Source organism: Varanus komodoensis, unplaced genomic scaffold (genome assembly GCF_004798865.1).
Source record: "Varanus komodoensis strain SLA01 unplaced genomic scaffold, ASM479886v1 scaffold5, whole genome shotgun sequence".
Lineage (NCBI taxonomy): Eukaryota > Metazoa > Chordata > Lepidosauria > Squamata > Varanidae > Varanus > Varanus komodoensis.
In genome coordinates, this window is record NW_025336087.1 from 31,315,209 (window position 1) to 31,335,134 (window position 19,926).

The 19,926-nt window shown below is 43.2% G+C and overlaps 1 protein-coding gene across 1 annotated transcript in view; it reads left to right on the top strand.

Annotated features, from left to right (window-relative positions):
• The window catches only part of COMMD10 (COMM domain containing 10), an 87,206-nt gene extending 73,451 nt beyond the window's left edge, over nucleotides 1-13,755 (top strand). The window contains exon 8 of the transcript XR_006416276.1: nucleotides 12,804-13,755. The gene's annotated coding sequence lies outside the window, so the exon portion shown is untranslated. The remainder of the gene's footprint in view (nucleotides 1-12,803) is intronic.
• Nucleotides 13,756-19,926: the final 6,171 nt, after the last annotated feature.

The window sequence follows — 19,926 nt, forward strand, 5'->3', positions numbered from 1 at the left end:
TCCTGGCACGATTTTGATGGTTGGAATGTGTTTGCAATGGGGAGAAATGATGGGCTGTGTAGGAAAAGCTAGTCAAGGTACTCTTTTACAAGATCGTCCACTTTTCAGTGGAAAATTACCTCAATATTAGGGTTAGGGGTGTGTACCCGGGTAGGGTTAGGGTTTGAAAAATGAGGAATCATCGCATGATTGTGATGGTTGGAATATTTTTAGATTGGGCATAGATCTTGAGCTCTGCAGAAAAATCTACTCAACGAAGGCATTTTCAAAATTGCCCCATTTTCAATGTAAAATTTTCTGTATATTAGGGTCATGGATGTCTACCAGCGTAGGGTTGCGGTTAGGAAATGGGGAGTTGTGCCATGGTTTTGATGGTTGGAATGTGTTTGCAATGGGCAGAAATTATGAGGTTTGCAATAAAACCTACTCAAGACGTCTTTTTCAAAATCTCTCTCTTTTCAGTGGAAAATTATCTGTATATTTGGGTTTGGGGTGTGTACCAGAGTAGGGTTCGGGTTAGGAAAACGAAAAAATTCGGCATGCTTTTGATGGTTGGAATGTGTTTTGAATGGGCAGAAAGCATGAGCTGTGTTGAAAAATGTGCTCAAAGAGGACTTTTTCAAAATCTCCCCCTTTGTAATGGAACATTTCCTCCATATTAGGGTTAGGGGTGTTTACCAGGGTAGGCTTAGGGTTAGGAAAACGAGGAGTCCTGACATGATCTTGACGGTTGGAATTTGGATATATTTTTCAAATATTATAGCAAAAATATGAAAAGGTAAAAATAAATTTCAAATTTGGAATCAATCTTAAGAAAAATTAATGCCATTAATCTCACCATTGCATCCAATTTCTCAATTAGAAGGTATACTAAAATATAAACTAATTATTTTTCTTAGACTAAATTCCTTTTGTCAGTGTATTAAATAAGAGATAAATATATTATACTTTTCAAAAGAATGAAATCCAGAGTAAATTTCCTGCTCTTTTATGCCATGTTGGCCTGTTAGGCCATGGTTGTTGACGACCCTAACCTGTCCAAATGTGCAGTGTAAAACTCCTCAAACTGATGGGTGTCTTTTACTTTCTAACTATACAGTTAATCTGTAGCATGGGTTGCGTGAGCTATTGAACCCAACTATATGTTCTTTGTTTCTAGCCTGTCTTTGGCTGCTTCTCTCCCTGTTAGTGAATAGGGAGAATTCTAGAAAATTTGGAGAAGGATCTACCTTTGGTCAGAGTTAGGTACAAGTACTGGAGACTTCCTCTTCTTCTTCTCCAAATTTGATTTAGATTTGATGCTCTGACACATACTGTCATCATCCCTAGGTTGCAGTCCTATGGCCTTCCAACATAGATCTTTTCAGAGTTGCAGTTCTAAGGTTCTGCAACCTCAGAGCTGAAACTTTGAAAGGCAAGCCTCTGCCCTGCTCTTCACAGGTGGCAACTGGAGCAGGAAAAGAAGCGTGTTGGCGAGTAGGGAGAGGAGCCACAATTATGCCAATTGTGCCAATTCCACTTGCCTCATCTTTCTTTCCTCCTCCTCCCTGGCACTAAATTGAGAAATCCTAGAATGACTGTCAAGAGAGAATACCCAGAATGAGGTGTGGCAGCAGAGATCTTTGCCATTGTGCCTCACACCGAACATCCCTTGCATGCAAGCCCCCAAGTTGGTGCACGAGGGAATAAATGCTTGAATGTTCCCTCAATAAGAAAGTCTTTGCATATATCAACTTTCTTGCCTGATGCTTATTATTTATTGACGTGACTGTAGCTCACTAGCATAGCAGCACATGCTTTGAATGTAGGAGTGCCCAGTTCAGTTCTCAGTGTTTCCAGTTAACAAGATCATGTAGAAGATGATATGCAAAACCTCTGAAACCCTTGAGAATTGCTGCTACCCAGAGGAGAGAATACTGTGTGTAGTGGACAAATAGTCTGACCTGGTAGAAGGCTGCTTTCTATGTTCCTATGTATAATTGGGCATAAATTTCCAGTCTGTGAAAACCATTTCCATAAGTGATGACAAGCTGCAGCTCCTTCAACTTGTTCTTTTCCAAATTGATATCTGGGTGCTTGTCTAGACAAATATAATGGCAAAAACCTGGTATGGTTTTAAATATCTATATATGAATCAGTTTTGCATCCGAAAGAAAAAAAACCTAGAATGTAATAAGGGATAAGTAGAACAGACATTATGTCCTACAGCTATATGGGCATTTATGAAGTAGCTAAAGCAAAAAGTCTGCATTTGCTGAAATGTAACTATGAATCATTTCCAGATTTCATGATGATTTATGTTGCAGACTCAAGTTACATCCTCTGAAAAGGCATCAGCTTCATTTCTACATTTAGAGAGCATGAGTATAACATCTAAAGATGCTGGTGACTTTAATTTCCTGCTAAGAAGTATATAGTTCATGATCAAAACTAAGATAATATAACCTGTACTCGCTCAGGAGATTATATGATTTTTCTTGGAAATAAATATGGATGCCAAATAAGCATACCATACAGTTGAAGACAGTTCCATATTACTTCAGAGATGCAGAATTGATCTAAATTACTCCCTTTAAATGTTCCACCAAGATGCCAATATTAACGTTGCAAGGTTGAAGAAGGAATGTATTATTTTACAGCAGCTTACTTGGATTCCAAACATTAATATTTAAGCAGATATCTATGTACAATCTAAAGGAATTAGCTTTTAAACAAATTCAGGGCTTCCCTTTCTAAATTGTATCTTCTTCTCTGCCCGGGTGCAGTCCTTGCTGAGTTTCTGGCTTCTGCAACACATGGCTTCTGTGTAATTGCTGTGTTGTGCAGGCCTAGTCTAATTTATGTTCTCATTAATTCTTAGTGGATGGTGGGGGGAACTATCCAATATGCTGTTTACTTAAGTAAGAATTGTGTGCAATGCTTTAAAATACATGACTAACATATGTTGCTCTTCCCAGCCCAATCTGGTTTGGAATCCTGTGGGAAAAGGGCTATTAACTCTGGGCACCCATTATTTGCATCAGAAAGAAAGCTCCCATTTATCCCAAGGGAAGCTGAATTCCCTTTGTAAATAGGGGGACTTAGTCATGATACCAGCAGGGGGAGAGAATCAAAACCCCTCTCCCAGCCATACAAACACTAGCCTTCCCTAAGCTGGTACCCCCAGATGTTTTGGACTTCAACTCCCAGCAACCCCAGTGAACACTGACAGTGGTCAGGCATCCTGAAAGTTTCTAGTCCAAAAACCTGGAGGATACCAAGTTGGGGAAGGATGCTTCACATTGTATTCCTGCTCTAAAGTGGGAAGAGGGCAATGAGTTCCTTTTCTGAAAATCATTCCCACAATTGTTAATTATGTGAATAGTGTCATGTCAGGTTTGGTTCTGTGGTACCATTCATCAGTGACATTTGTTCTAATCTGCATAAGTATTCAACAGTCTTTTGATAAAAGTTATTAAAGTCAAATTAGTGTAGCATTCTTCAAAGGGAACAGGAACGTAATCATACATTAATACAATTCTGAAGTTAAAAACATTTTTTAAAATATTTGTAGATTCCCCTAAAGTTGGAAAGGTCAGGCTAGAATTACTCTAGACTACTTCACTCTATAAAAACAATACTCATAAGGAAATGAGGGCTTTAATACAATGGCCCATTTCATAGTATCTCTATTACATATCAGTTTAAACAACTGGACTTGTTTTGCTTAAGTAAAATGATTCCAGAACAGAAATTGGTAAAACATGCTTTCCCCAATAAACTCCATTAAATTTTTAAAGGCTCTGTTATTTCTTCTGGTTTGAATTGCACCTCTTAACCAACCATGCACAGAATACCTGTAGCACATGGTTTATCTCTGCACAGGAGCTATTTCTCCAGGTGGGCTGCATTATATGAATCCCAGGACTTCAGCTGGATTGTTTTTTCCTCAGTCTCTCTCTAAAAACATTGTAGGCTGGCTCTGCTATCATTTATACCAGCTTTTGCTAGCTAATTGCTTCCTCCCACTTTGTCCCTCCCTTTCCTGGTGTCCTCTGCACAGAGATTCTGATCTTCAAATGCAGTTAAAAACACCCCTCTTCAGTGTACCATTATTGGATTCAATCCATGGGTAGCACTTACATTTCTGTCTCTGCATCATTGTCTTCAGTCAGGTTTAGGTGCAGCCATTCAGTGTTTTGGGTACAGTGAAATTCTTGCTACAAAGTTCATAAAACTAACTGTACGGCCTGAAGCAAAGTTGCTTCCTTCTCAACTGTGGGCACCTGCAGATTTTTTTCTGGATTGAGCAGAGGGACGGGGGCAAATCTGTACAGCAGCTTATGGCTGTAATTCGCATGCTGCTCCAGTGCACCTGTTCAGTTTTCTTGTGTAGGCTATCTGCTTTTCAGCATCTCATTGCATCTCATTGCTCATTTAGAAGCCTACACAGAGTAGGAGAAGATCCTGGGAACTGAAAAGCACTTATGCAAAAGCACCATGAATTCCAACAAAACTTCATTCGGAGTGAAGGATAAAAAGCTCAGACACTTGGGAAAAACAAAACACAACCCAAATACACAGACTCTGTAGCTAACCTGATCTGGATTGCGGGGAAGAGGGATGAATTCCATTTTTTGAAACCATTCACACAGTTACTAATTGTGTGAACAGTGTCTTGTCTAGTTTAGTCCTGAGGTGCCATTCATTAGTAATACACTTTTTCAATGCTTACACACTCAGGAAAAAAGACTAGAGTCAAAAGGTCATGAACTCCTGTCTTTGCTTCACCTTTCATTTTTTGGTAGACACATTATTATCCAAACCCAGCTACAGGAAAATCTTGGGTTTCTAAATAGGGTGCAACTGCAGTTGCTTCCTAGCACGGAAGACCTCAGAAAGGTGTAATGTGCTCTGAAGGTTTAACAGACCTAGATAGTGGATGTATTAACCGTTAGCCTGACTTTGTTCATTGGCTAAAAACACTGAAGGCTGGTAACAAGCTAGTTTCTGACAATATGAATAGGCAGAGCACTAGCTGCACATTTTGCCTCGCACCTTGATTTCTACAAGGGCTAGAAACTTGCTTTCTCAAGGAAATTGGGGGCTATGGCCCACTCTTAGGGATCAGTTGCCCCTTCCTTTTGATGCCGATGAGCATGGATGAAATGTGGAATGGCTACCCATGTTATATGGTGGACCCACCTCTCCCTTTCCCTTACGTCCTCTTTTAGCGCTTCTTGGCCCTTGTAGGGGGAAGCATGCAGGCTTTGAGAGCTTTCACATTCCAACATTGACTGCCCAGTACTGTCCATGTTTATCAAGGTGAGGTGGAGGTTGAAGCCCCAAGGCCCAGCATACATAAGGACTACCTCTTTCTTCGTGATTGTGGAACTGGCAGGGATTGTCTTTACAAGCAACACAGGCACTCCACTTCCCAGATGGTGATGTTCCCACGTGTTTTCCCTGCCTTTCATCAGTGGACTGGAAAATAACTCATTTGTTCATTTTAAATAAATGTAAGCTCAGGCAGCCTCCCAAACTGGATGGTACAGGACTGGAAGCTGATGATTTGCATAGTTACAGCAGCAAGGAAGGTGTCATGCTAACACCTGTTTGCTTTACCAGGCAGGTGTTCCCTCAGGCTACGCAACCAAGAGCCTGGCAGACTGATGCTGCCTGGCTAAGCCTGCCAGAAAGCCAAGCTCCCAACCCCTTCCTGATCTGCTTTTTACAATTTGCATCGTAGCTGCTCTCAGTGGAGCTTGATGGAATCCCAGCCACTTTCCCTGGGTTTAATTTACTGACCCACCCATGTTGCAAGGAACTGGAGAGTACAGATAGAAGGGGAGGGTGTGTGCAGCATGAGATGCTACTGCCATTCTCAGAAAAGAGCTGCTTCAGCATGGGGGAACCTGATTGTGCTGCTACTTGCTACTATTTCTCTGTCTTAGGAGGAACAGGTTACGAGGGACTCTTATGAATGACCCTGGCTAAACTTGAGCATAGTCCTTCCTGTGTTTATTTTATTGGTTTTCTACCCTGCCCTGTGTTTCTGGAATACACAGAATAGACACGACAGGTGCGGCACAGCAGTCACTGCTCCCAGAATAATGCTGTAACTGCAATTTGGGATGCCCATGTTTTCAACCTTTAAAGTGCTATAAGAGTAAAATGGCATTTTTAAAAATCCTGTATTGATTGTAGCATATAGATAGTTGTGGTGATATCTGCTATGTCTATATCCTTCCTTCCTTTCAAGAAGCTCAGGATGACATATATGAAAATTTCCTATTTGGAGTAATGACTTGATGGTCAGTGAAAACCAAATTTGAACCTACAGAAAATGTGAGTGAAGGATTCCTTGGAGCTTGTAATGTTAGGCAGCTTCATGGGGTTGTGCTTTTTCGGGAGCTGCCATGGAACAAAACTAAAAATGAACAACATTGCAAGTTCTAGGATGTCACCCTGAAAACCTAAGAATTTAGAGATGTAATGGGTGAAGGAAATATATCTCAAGAACTTGTGAACAAAACAAGCAAGTAGAAAACAAAGTTATACCTTAAAAATATATTCCATACCCAGAAGAGCTTGAAATAGAAAAAAGGAACATTATACAAATGTAATGAAAAATATCCCATGACAGCTAGAGATATTTATTGAAAACCAATATGAAAACCAATCCTACGTGTTGCAGTTATATGTATCCTTACGTGGGAATCAGTGAAAATGAATTCACTGGCTTCTAGGTATCAGCAGACAGTAATTTTATAACAAAAACTTCAGAATTCTCTCAGATAATCGTATGTGTTTTGGCCAACCACATGGACAGTGATAAGAATCCATAGGCTTGAAAGGTAAGAATGAGAAGCTCAGATTATCTAGTTTAACCTATTACATCATGCATGACCTTCCCCTGCATGGATATCTTCAGATATCTATCTAGGTTAGTTAGAAAGCTTCCTTTCCATACAGGTTGGGTTTCAGTATCAAATGGTTTGTTGTTGGATCTGTTTGCTTTGGAGAAACCTTTCTAGCATCTTTTCGAATAGTTTCGATGTACAGGAGATTAAACATATTGTGGGCATTTGTAGGATTTCTACAAATTTTCTACCAGGATTTCTGCAAATCCCTACTAGTCAACTTTATAGCTTTTAAACTCTTAGCTGTGTTTCCCCAATTTATCTAAAGTTGTCTATGCCCACTTATGTTGGAATAAGACCCGCTGAACTCAGTGAAAGTTACTTTGAAGCAGACATGTATAGGATTCCACAGTTCATCATGGTCATCAATGCTTAAATTTAAGAATTGTTATAAATTCTTAAAAAGTATCAACATTGTAGTAACTTAGAGCAAGGATGGACAACTGGGCTCTTGAGATGCTTTGACCTACAAATCCTTCATCTGTCAACCATCAACTATCCTACCTAGGGCCAATGAGAATTGTTACCTAAATTATCTTTTTTTAGCGCCACAAAATGTCCATACCTACCTGCTGCTGCCCCTTTCCCCCCTGCAATGAACCCAACATGGTTTACATAAACCTCTTCTTCTTCATTTAGAGTATGATCCATTTAGTTGTACATCCATTTACTCTAGAGTAAGTGTCACAGTGTTCAAAGGGATTTAGTCCTGTGCAAATATGTATGAGATTTCAACCTGAAGGTAAGATGTCCAATGAGCAAAACCCAATTTTTTCCACTATCTCAAAGGTCTCCTAAAATAGAAACACATAATTAAGAAACCCTTTGAAGTCATTTATATATGACTTTGAAACACAAACTGGGGCTAACCCACAAAACATATTATGTAAATATTAAATGGTAAGGTTATAGTCTGTTGGCATTCTAAAATGTTTTGTTTTGTGGGTCATTATTATTCACATTTTATAGGCTGGAAACTGGGAGTGACTTCCTGAAAGCCTCCCAGTTTCAAATCTAATTGTTATCCACAGACTCATACCAGCTCCTGTGATACTATCCTGTGATACAATCCGTGGATGTGAGTGTGAATAATTCGATATATTGCATCTACCTGCGTACACCTTCAGGTGATGATTTAAGAGACAGGAGCTTCAGTGCACTGCCCTATCCACTGAACCACTGTATCAAATCTTCCATCTAAACTTATATGCTTTGAAAGTTCTCTAAAATGGTAGATAAAGAAAACACATATGGCAGTATTACCAGTAGTTTAGGAAAGTGGGGCATTCTGGTTCAGATCCTTGCTCAGCTATGTTACTTATTGTGGGGTTTGAGAAAAGCCATTATCTGGCAGCCAAACCTCTCTTATAAAGGTACTTGTCACTCAGAAAGCCCATTAGGAAAAAGACAGGCCAAAAATCTAATAATAAATACAATAAACCAAAAATGCCAACATTTTCATTTTGAAATTTATCACTTCACTTTAATGTATCTGAAAATAACTTCTTTTATTTGAACAGAAATAGCTACATGAAAAATAGTTGGTACAATATACTGGAAATTTCTCCAACATCATCCCATAAAACTAAATGGGAGCTGCATTTCTACATAGCTCCCATTCTTATCACTATGGATTTCACAAGAGAGTGATTTTTCTTTTAGTCTCTCTTTCTCTCACAAACTTGTCAGATTGTTAACCATGCGGCTCCCCCCACCCCCCTTTTGCTAGCTGGCTTATTTAGCACATCTTAGATTGACAAAGTGTTTCATTTTCTTTTCTTAACACTTTTCTGTAGTTGCCTGGAAAATACATCTGAGAGACAAATCTATGGGCGTTATTTCAGATAAGTTCTTTTTTAAAAAATCAGTATCAGTGCTACCTAAAGGAAAGAAACAGGTGGGGAATGATGTTTGTACAACCTGACATTCCTTATGCTTAGCAGCCTTACAGTCTGTAGAACAGAACAGATCTGGGAGAACATCTGGTCCAGGGAGAACATCTGGTCCAATGCCCTGCTCAGTAGACGCTGTGTCTGCAGGGTAGACCTTCAGTCTCTGAGAGAGGGCCAGCCAGTCTCTGTTGAAATACCTCCAAGCAAAGGCATTTGCCCCCAGCGACGCCAGAGACAATCTGTTCCACAGCTCTTGCTGGTGAACATCTCTCACTGGGCTGTTCTACACAAGGCATTTATTGTGTACTCATGAATAACCATTACTCTTTGGAAGTTTGTAGGACCTTTTAATGATGTCCTCCTCCTTCAAAGCCCTTCCTGTGCTTTCCAGCCATGTTTGCAGCTTTGTTTTGAGTGAGGATAATGAGCTATTAAATGTAAAACCAGAACAAATCTGGATAGCAGAGCACCGCCTTGTGCTTGATTATTGGATATACAGAAAGGCAGAGGAATGCAAACTCTTGACAGGATGGGGGTGCAGATGGGGAAGGCGGTTACAGTGTAAAGGACACACTTTTCCTTCTGCAGTGAAAACAGAAGCCTTAGTAAAGCATCAGGTGAAACCCCCTGTTAAGTTTTGTCTCATCTTAAACCAAAACCGGCTTCCCTGCATTTTCCACCCTCTGTTTCTGGTCTGGCTCTCTTGAGCAACAGAGAACGAGTGAACTGCATCTTCAGCCTGACAGTCTTTTAGATATTTGAAGACCGCTATCCTGCTGGGGTGGCTGTTTGAGCAGGAATGGAGTGTACTGCACTGAAGGGGTCCCACTCCAACTTGGATGGCCTGTTCCAGATCATCGTGCTTGGGGAGCACCTCTCAGCCCTGGAGACCCTTCTATGTGGAGTTCTTCAGGTGTTGGTCTTTACACCCACGGTATTTAACATCTGCAGGAAATGGCTGAATGGGGTCTTCTGGAGTTTTAGAGTGTTTTGTCATCCATACTCTGATGATGCGCAAATCTATCTTTCCTTTTCTTCTCTAGGAAGCTGTGAATATGCTAAATTAGGGCCAATGAACTGGAGCTCAGTCTGGACAAGACAGTGGTGGTGCTGGAGGGTGGTTACTCTGACTGGATATGGGGTGTTCAGCCTTTCTGGATGAGGTTGTAATCTCCTGCAAGCAGCAGGTTCATAATTTGGGGGTGCTTCCTGAACCCTTTTTGTCATCTAAGGCTCAGGTGGCCTTAGTGCCATGGAGTGCTGTCCACAAGCTGCAGATGGTGCTCAGCTATGCCCTGTCTGGACAGGGATAGTCTGTTTTCAGTAATCCGTGCTCTGGTAATCTCTAAATTAGGTTACTGCGATGTACTGTACATGAGCTATCCTTGCAGACTGCTCAGAGGCTGCAGTTTGTGCAAAATGCAGCAGACAGACTAATAACCAGGACTAAAATGTCTGAACATGTAACATCGATTCTTGCTCATTTGCACTGGCTGCCTGTAGGTGCCCAAGGTGCTCATCCTAACCTGTAAAGGTCTGCATATTGTGTAACCGCAATTCCCAGACATCTCTCCCAGCTGCAACATAGTCAAATACTTTGCTCAGCATCTGAGGCCTTCTTCCAAGTGCCATCCCCGGGAAGTCTTGTATGACTGCAACAAGGAACAGGGGCTTCTTTGTGGCAGCCCACTGATCATAGAATTGTCTCCTGACTGAGCCCCTCTGTTGTCAACGCCACCATCCTTTCAGTGGCAGCTTAAGACTACCCTCTGTGCCAAAGTGTTTAAGAGCTTCGAATAGCATATGGGGCAGAGTAATGGCTGCTGCTTTGAACAGGATTAGCCATATTGTCTTAAGTTTTTTTAAAATTCCTTTGGTATATTTTATGATGTTTTTATTGTTATTTGTATTTGATTGGATTTTATGAATGTTGTTATCTACCCAGAGCACTTGGCCTATTGAGTGGTATATAAGTAAAATAAAATAATAACGAAACAAAACCAAACCAAGCATACCTAGCTCTTTCAAGCATCCCTCCTATAACTTGATTTTCAGATTTTTGACCATCCTAGTTGTTCTTTGTATATGCTCCAGCTTATCAGTGTCCTCCTTAAAATAGGATACCCAGATACTGCAAATGCAGCCTGACTATTGCAGAATCAAGAAGAGCCATTAGTTCCCATGATCTGGACACTATGATTCTCTTAATGCAGCCCAAGACTGCATTTGCTTTGTTAACTGCCACATTGTGCTCCTAGCTCATAGTCACCTCGTGATGCATGAAGGCACCTACGGTCTTTTTCACATGTACTACTACCAAACCAAGTCTCCTCCATCCTACTCTTATGTCTTTGGGGGTCTTTGATTTTGCCCTGTGTTCCAACCTGCCTATATTCTTTTGAATTTTGATCATATCTTCTGTGGTAGTGACTGTCCTTCCTAGCTTTGCTTCATCTGTAAATAAGGTAAGACATTCCTCCCTGCTTTCATTTTATAAAAATGTTGAACAGCACAGAGCCTAAGTCAAAGTCCTGTGTCACTCCACTGGATACCTTCATCTGGGAGGATGCGAGACCTTACTGAATACAGTTGCTCAACCGGCAGTGGATTCACCTAATTGTATATCTTCCATCACACATTTACCATCTTGTCAACAAGGATATAATGGGAAGCCTTGTCAAAAGCTTTGCTGAAATCAGATACTCCGTATGCTATGTCCACAGTATTCCCATGAGCTATGGAACTAGTAACTTAATCAATGAAGGAGGTAAGGTTGGTTTGTTGTGAAATATTCCCGATAAACTCATGTTGATTCCTAGTAACCAATGAGATATTTTCTAGATGTTCATAGAGTTTGAGAATTTTGCTTGGTACTGACTGGTCTGTAGTTTTCTGGATCAACTTCTTTCCCCTCTTGGTTTTTCTTCTACCTTCTCAGAGGCTAAGTTGTCAGCAAGTCAGGTAAAATAATTAATGGATGTTCCATTCCTTGCAGAGTTAGAACTGCAAGGAACAGCCTGTCAAAGTAGTTGAAATCCTGTCTTACTGTCCTTGCTTGCCTCTGTGAAACTTTTGTCATATATCCAGGAAAACTCCATCCATTTCTGCAGTAAAGTGCCACAATAATATAATTCTACATTTCTTCCTCCCTCTCTCTGTACACAAATGCCTCCACTTTCAGAATCATGCCTTTACACACAGGTATATACATGGTTAGATATAATTCTACCTCCCTTCCCTCCTGTTAGGTCTATTTCTTTTGAACAAGATATACATTTTAATGGCTATATTCCACTCATGAGTCACATCTCACCAAGCCTCAGTGCTACCTATGAGATCATACTTACCATTTTGCATTAGGATTTCAAGTTAATCCTGTTTCTTTCCCTTGCTCTGTTTATCAAGTGATAGACATCAGAAGCCAAGGGTGTTGCATCTTCCCAGTTTCCCTGCTGTATTTACTTGCTAGTTACTGGGATCAACCCCACTGCCTTGTCTCCTCCTTTGTCTTCTGAGTTCTCTATAATTCTTGGCTCAGTAGATAGTTCTGGGCTTTTGCTGCCCTAGAAGTTAGTTTATTAAAGCTGGTTTGTAAGGCTTCTGCCAAATATATTTTTCTCATTCTCTGGGAGAAGCACCCTGTCCTCTTCAAGTAGTGCTTCTTATTGGTGTCACAGGCCATGGTCCACGAAGTCACCCCTTTTCCAGGAATGTCACCTGCATAGCTGGTTGTCCATTTTAATATCCTGGTTTCTCTACAAGTGCTCTGACCTTTGACAGAAAGGGCTGATGAAAACATCACTTGTGACCACCACCTTTCTTCTCAGAACCTTTAGAGACCCATTCAGCTCTCTTCTGGCTGTATTATTTGTGCCCACATGAATCAGCGGGAGAGGGGAGTCACTTGCTTTGATGAGTTGCAATGCCTTCTCTGTCACCTCCTGAGTGTGTGCTCTAAGAAGGCAACATATGTCTGTTGTATACATAATTGCCTCTTTCCTCCTCATAGGTTGCTTCTCAGGTCGGTGGCTAAATTCCTCCCTCCCATGTGGGTCTGAGTGTCTTCATCACAGTTTTGTGGAGCACAGGATGGTGTCCCCTCCTCTGGTGGCCCCTCCATGGGAAGATCCTAATGAAGCTGTGGTCTGAAAATGGAATGACTCCTGATTCTCCTGGTCCTGTCACATTCTTCCACTCCACTGCCTCTTGCCCCTTCTTTTCTTCCTTTTCCTTGGAAACCATCCCTTTCCATTGCTTTTTCAGGAAAGAAAGAAGAGGAAAGGAATGGACAAACAGGGTTATGGACAGAGGTTATTGGGTGATTATTCTGCTCACAGCATACAATGCAAGTAGAACAGGCTTTCTGGCCTCCAAAGACTTGAATTCATTATCCTTTATAATGAAGGCATGATTTCCTTATGGGATTTTAAGGCCTGCATTGGGGTTTTCCCCCAACACTTAACTGTATAAAAATTCAACACAGGGAGTTAAATGATGAAGTTCATTTCATCATTTCATACTCCCAATTAGTCATTTCAGAATGCCCATGCATGCCAAACAAAGTTTCTTCTTAGATGAGACTTGGGGGAGATCGACACTGGAGCCCCTTCCGATTACAAGGGAAGCTGCTCTGGTGTTTATGCAAAACACAAAAGGCATCTATCACAGTCCGGGCACATGCTCATGAATAAAGAGTCTTTCAAAATGGGAGCTGGTGTCACACACAAATGCAAGTGCGTTGTGGGAGAAGTCAAGGGAGTTTGAAAGGGGATGTATGCAGGGAAATGGCTCTTTAAGATTCCTTTGTTTTGTGCTTGTTTGTTTTGTAGCTCAATTAGCTATGCAAAGGTGTGATGGGAGCCAAACAGAGATAGTTTTGAAAAGAAAAGAAAAGAAAACCAGTTGACAGCTCTTCTGCTCCCTGACAAAGTCATGGAGAAGGAGAAGGGGTGCTGCCCTCTCCCAGCCAGGGGAACAAGCACACCCCCTTTCCCCTCCACCCAAAAGTGAGCAAGTTCATACCCCTCCCATATGATCTCCCACAAAGGGGACAATCAGAAGACTTTAGGAGGCACCAGAAACCTTGTTTATGAAAGGGAGGGAGGGGCATCTTCAAGGCAGAAAGGTGGGGGAGCTGTGTGGGGGGGTGGGGAGCTGGGAAAAACAACAGAAGGATCTCAGTGGTCATTTTGTTGAAGCCCCAGTAAGATACTCCCTCCCCCCACCAGAGCCCCCTCCCCCACAGCTGACTGAAACTAAGTAACTCCAGAACAGTACTGGAAGTTGAGCACATATTGATACTGGGAGGGAGCCATAACATAGGAAAAAATGGGTCTAAAGAACTCTCGGATAACTGACGGAAATAGTGCAAGCAAAATGGGTTGGAACGATCATTGTCTGTAAGGGACCAGTGTCCATAAAAATGCCTGGTGGGGGTTCCCTCAAGATTAATAAGGCTACTTTGAGTACTGTTGGGCAGAAGTTAGAAGCATCTTATTTGTTTGATTCCTTAGGAAGCATATACTTTCCCTGTCATTCCAGAGTGTGTGAAGGAATCTGTATACATTAATACCTTGGTTCACGAATGCTTCTGTTTACAAACAATTCGGTTCACGAACATAAAGTTCAGCAAAATTTTCTTGAACTCCACATTGGGTGACAAACACGATCACGTCCATCTTCCCCATCTGGACACAATTGCGGTCCTCTTCCCTGCACCACGACCACGTGTCAGACCGTGTTCAAGTTGGGAAGATGGCTGCGTTTGTGCTCGCATGAACTCGAACGCAGCCATCTTCCCCGCTCTGACACATGGTCATGGCTTCCTCTAGTTGAGATCACAGTCGCAGACTCTCCTTCCAAACAATAACCTCCTCCCCACCCACCTTCTTATCCTCCATGCCAGAAGTCACCTCAAGCAAGGTTAGTGTTCTCTCTCTTCATACTCTACTGTACTGTACTTTGTTTCATATTTTTGTGGTTTAAAAAATTACATATGGTTCGGAACGGAGTAACCTTATTTACATTGTACCTTATGAGGAAATTTGACTCATTTCATGACCAATTTGCTTCGCAACCTGAATCGTGGAATGAATTAAGTTTGTGAACTGAGGTACCACTGTACTGTGAATAGTGTATCTGGACTAATACGGACTGTTTGAAGCCTTGAGAGAGAGGCTTTTGTTAAAGCAGTTCATTACACTGCAGCCTCCTCTGGTCTGAGGGGTTAATCTCCTCCACCCAGCCATTGATTGGGATTTCAGGATCACTGCAGGCCATCATGGCTTAAATCATGGTGCTTGGTGACCATGCAAACTGCCCACTATCTTCTTGTGAACAGTATTGGTGTACCAGGTTGAAAGGACTCAGTATATAATCAGATCATGGACCAACAAGAATATACCTGCAACAGTAGATACTTCAGGACCTGAAGATTTTGAGGTATGGATTGCATGAAGTTTTGAAAACACATCCAACAGCTTACAGCACAAAGAGGCCTGAGGGCATTCAATCAGCAGTCAGAGGAGGAAGGACATGCAGGAGGAAGAAAATGGTTGGGCTTGATTATGTAAATCCAGCAGTAACAGAGATTTCATATTAATGGGAATGAATGTTTTGCAATTATACTCCATAGTTAAATGATTTCCATAGTATCATTTCTACTAGGACAGCCAAATCTAAAAGTAGCTGGCAGAGCTCTTCTGTTTAATTAGGCAAAATAGTTGAGCAACAGTTTATGCTGCCTGCGCACAATAGAGGGTGGCTGGGCCAATGGACGCAGCAAGGGAGGGCGCTTCCCCAGGATGAAAGCAACGGTGCTCTTAAGAACCCTGCTCACAGACAGCGCCTGGTGCAGCGGGCAGGTTCACACAACACAACAAACCATAGTTCTTTTAAATGGTTGTTGTGTCATCTAAATGCAACCATGGTATTTCAGCGGTAAGAAAGGGTTTGTTCTGTGGTTTCTGAGTGCCAGGATGGCTTCTTGTGTTGTCTGAACCCTGACAACAAGCCAGTGTTGCAGGAAGCCCCAGACAAGAGTGGCAGTCAGTAAGGGGCTAGGCAGAGAGTGCTGCTGACAGCTGCCCTAGGGTGGCATGGCTCCTTCTGCCTTCTTCATGCAGGACACAAAGCTCATCATCACAGTCCTGCTCTTTCTTTCCTTCTCATCCCAGGGAAAGCAGCTCAGCCTGAGAGGAACCCTCTCGCATGTGAAAGGGTGGGAGAAGAATCAGCTGGGCAGTGGTGACCCACCCCCAAGTGGAGCAGCACCCCAGCTGAATTCCCCTTCCCAGATGTGTGTGAGGGAAATCCTTTCCTCTGCTAGGGGTGGGTGTGCAGTCCGCTGGGCTACACTCTCCTGCTCCTGCTGAAGAGGCTTTCTCTGGAGCAGGAGAGAGGAAGGGAGAACATGGGCTATGTGAGATGTTCCCTGCTTGGTGGGTCCCCTTCTAGTCAGGCACCTCTGCCCCACTTCTGCTGGAGAGAAAAGCCTTCTCAAGCGGGGAAGAGGGTGCCTGACCTGGGTTGGGACGTGCCAAGAATGGAAGGTCCCAGCCACGTCCAGGTTCCTCCTTCCTCGCTCTTGATTGAGTGGCTTTCTCTCCACAGGAGTGAAAAAGAGGGCACACCCTGCTCCTGCTTGGGAGAACATCCATCTTGTGTGGAAGGAGGTTCAGAAGGCCGGCCCCTGCCAGAGCACCCTTCACGTGGGGGCAAAAAAGGAGGCACCAGCCATGGCAGCACTGCCCAGCCAATCCCCCCTCCCCCACTTGGGTAGATCAGGCTCACCTGCTCTCCTGAGGTCTCCCCTGAAGCAGGACATAAAGGTGTCTCGCCAGCTCCCTCGCCCCCCTACTGTGCTTCAGGGTGTGAGCCCTGTTTCCACAGCAGGGACTACTTCACAGCCAACTGGAAAGAAACTCGGCTTGGGACTGCAGCTGTCAAAAAGAGGAACCAGTGACCCCAAAGATACTGCCTGAAGGAATGACAGGGAAGGATGTAGTGAAGAGAGGAGAGCAACCACAATGAGCCCAATCATCTCTCAGGCTCATCATGCTGCTTGGCACTTCGGGGTAACCCATCATGGTATTTTACCACAAAGGCACAACCCACCCTGTGCCTTCTCCAGCACAGTTACTTCTCACAGAACCACACCATTGGATGTGGCCTCTGCAGGACTGAAGTCACCCATCCAAATTTCAACCCAGCCCAACCCGGCATAACTTCCAAGATTAGGCAGGATCAGGAACTTCAGGCTACATGGAAGCTCCTACTTTCTGTAGATAAGTCAGTTGCATCTTCCTGGGGTTCCAATGTGACATAGGTCCAAGATTTCGAACCAGTGTCATCACATTAAAAAGCACTGTTTTATTGTGGACAGCTCCAGTACAAGAGCTGGTAAAGAAGGAAAGTAGGGAAGACTTCCTGCCTGGTGTGGATTGAGCTGACCACTCACTAAATTGGGATGTCCAACTCTAATTTTCTTAAATGGTGGCAAGATGCCTGTTCCATTCAAGACATATCATGGAGTTCACTTTGGTAATGCAGGGTTTAGACCACAGTTTGGAACTGGCCATCACAGTGTAGTCCCCTGTTCGAAAAACTGCTTTGCGAAACAAGCCCTGTGGGTGTCATGCTTGCCTCAGGTATGTAATACAAGGTGCTGCTTTTTCCCCCTGCTGTTGTCATTCAGCAGCAATCAAGACTCTGGAGGGCAAATTGCACCATAAGTGGCATGTTCTTCAAATCCTCCTGTATTCTGCTTCAGTCACCTATTAAATAATTGTTATGATAAACAGCCGGGAATAACATCCAGTGCCATCTCCTTCGTCAGTGTTGTTCAGTCAGACTACAGTTCTATTTAAAAACTAAAGTCAGCCGTTGCAAATCTGACTGCAGGTGGAATGGGGCTGTTATATAAGGAGGTGTCATTTCTACAGCCATGTGTTGTTGTGTTTCCAGAGTGGAAGTGTGCTTCACATGCTCGCTATGCAGTCACAGCAAATTGTTTGTATAAATGATGGCATTACTCCACCCACCCACCCACCCACCCTCCCATGCGCACACGCGCTTAGAGCACCAGCCTGGTTGACGCTCTGGGGCCAGCCTGAAGAAATGATTCTTAAGGGGGAAATGGTAATCTTCCAGATTTAAACCTGTCTATAAGGAGGTAAACTGCAAGGTGTACAGTTGCAGAATGCATTTTGCTAAGATTAGAAACGTGGTCACTTGGTAATCTGAAACATTAAGAACTGCAGGAGGAAAAGTGTCCCAGGACTCATTGGTTGTCCAGCTGCTAAAATGCCTCTGGATTCTGACCTCCCCTCCCCTCCCCTCCCCTCCCCGAAGAACACATGGCCATCCCTTTGCATTGGTGTAGGAGGGGTGGACTTAAGGCGAGAGAGGGATGGTTGCTATTGCCAAGGCCACTGTTGAGTTTTGGGGAGGGAGAAGGAAGCCTGGGCAGTATCTCTGTGAGTGTGAATCTTGACCCACTCACAGTAGACGCTGCTAAATGCCTTCTGCAACCCAATCCAAATTTGCAGTGGTAACTGCTGGAATTTGCTGTTGGTTTTAGCATTGGCAGAGCATTAAGAAGTGGAGTACTGCAAAGGAGGCAGGATGGTGGTGCAGGAAAGCCTCATCCTGGAACCACCCTGAAGATCAGAGCCGGGAGGTCAGAGCCCTCCATTGCGTCCTGAGTCCTGCTGTCAAGCGGCCAGTGTGCTGGAGTGGCTGGAGTTTCAGGCTGGGGCTCAGGGGACCTGGGTTCAGCCAGAAAGCTTGCTGGGCAACTTTGTGCCAGTCACAGCCTCTCAGCCCAACCTATCTCACAGGGTTGTTGTAAGAATAAAACGGTGAGGAGGAAGAGAATTATGAAAGCCACAGTGTGCTCTGTGTAAAAACAGTGGGATCTAAATATAATAGATAATAAGGCAGGAAGGAATGATGGAGTTGATTCCATCTCCTATCTCTCCTTGTCCTCAGTATACATACATTTCACTTAGGAAGACTTCTGAGCCGACCTAGCTGACTTACTAGCATTGGGCAGGGACAGCAATAGAGAGACTTCAGGATCTTGCAGCTCCGGGCCTTTCCCCTCTGCACACCAGAATGCCCCCTGTCCTCCTCCTCAAGCCCCTCTTGGGACTGTTGTGGGGGGAACAGAAGGAGGGTGGCTGTGGTGGGGGAGGAGGGCTGCTCAGGATGAGGAACATAAGAGGGGGAAGAAGAGGAGGGGAAGCGTGCTGGTCACTGCTCCCACCGGAGATGCTAGAATACCTGCAAGGGACCTGTGGGTGACTTCTAACTGAAAGAGGCATTCTATGCACAGGTAGGTTTGTAAAAGGCAAACAGCATCAGCTGGCAGCAACTGCGTGTGATACTTCTTGGGATGCTACAGGCAAGGATGGGGATCTCCTGGAGCTTCTAGCTATAATAAGAGGAAATCCCCCAGTGGGTTGAAGCCATATTATTTAATTCCACTGTGGAAAGCTAAAAGATAGGTTGCAGTTCAAGAACTGCATATATTATATCCAATTTCAGTATATATGGGGAGTTATGATAGCTCTTTCACCACAATTCAACTATAGCAGACTTAACAATTGGTAAGTAATTGGTGCCAATTAGGATTTTCAGCATGAGTTCTATCAAGAGATTTTACCTGCTGCAAGTAATGGCACTGCAGCAGAAAAGGCAATCCATTTCTTCCTGGAACAATGTTGCTCCCTAAACAGGATGCCTGATGGTGTGCTGGGGAGATTCCTGGACTTCAGGATCCTGAATACCCCATACGTACCAGCTGCAAGTATTAAATGTGTAGTTCTGCTGTGTTTTTACTAATAATTACTAAAGCTCTGTAAATTGTAAATAGCAGAAAACTGTAGCTGCATCTTACAGACTGAGTGAAATGTTCCAAATAAATCAGTCAGGCATGTGCTGTCCCACATGTGGGACTGAATAGAAGGTCACTCAAACAACATTCATTATGGATATTTTCAACCCTGCTGTAAATGCAAATTGTATCAATTTACTTTCATGATTAAGTATTGACGCTATACTGTGGGAACACTGAAAAAAATCACAACGGCACCTTTCATCTGCTCTGTTTAAAACTTTGAAACGGCAGG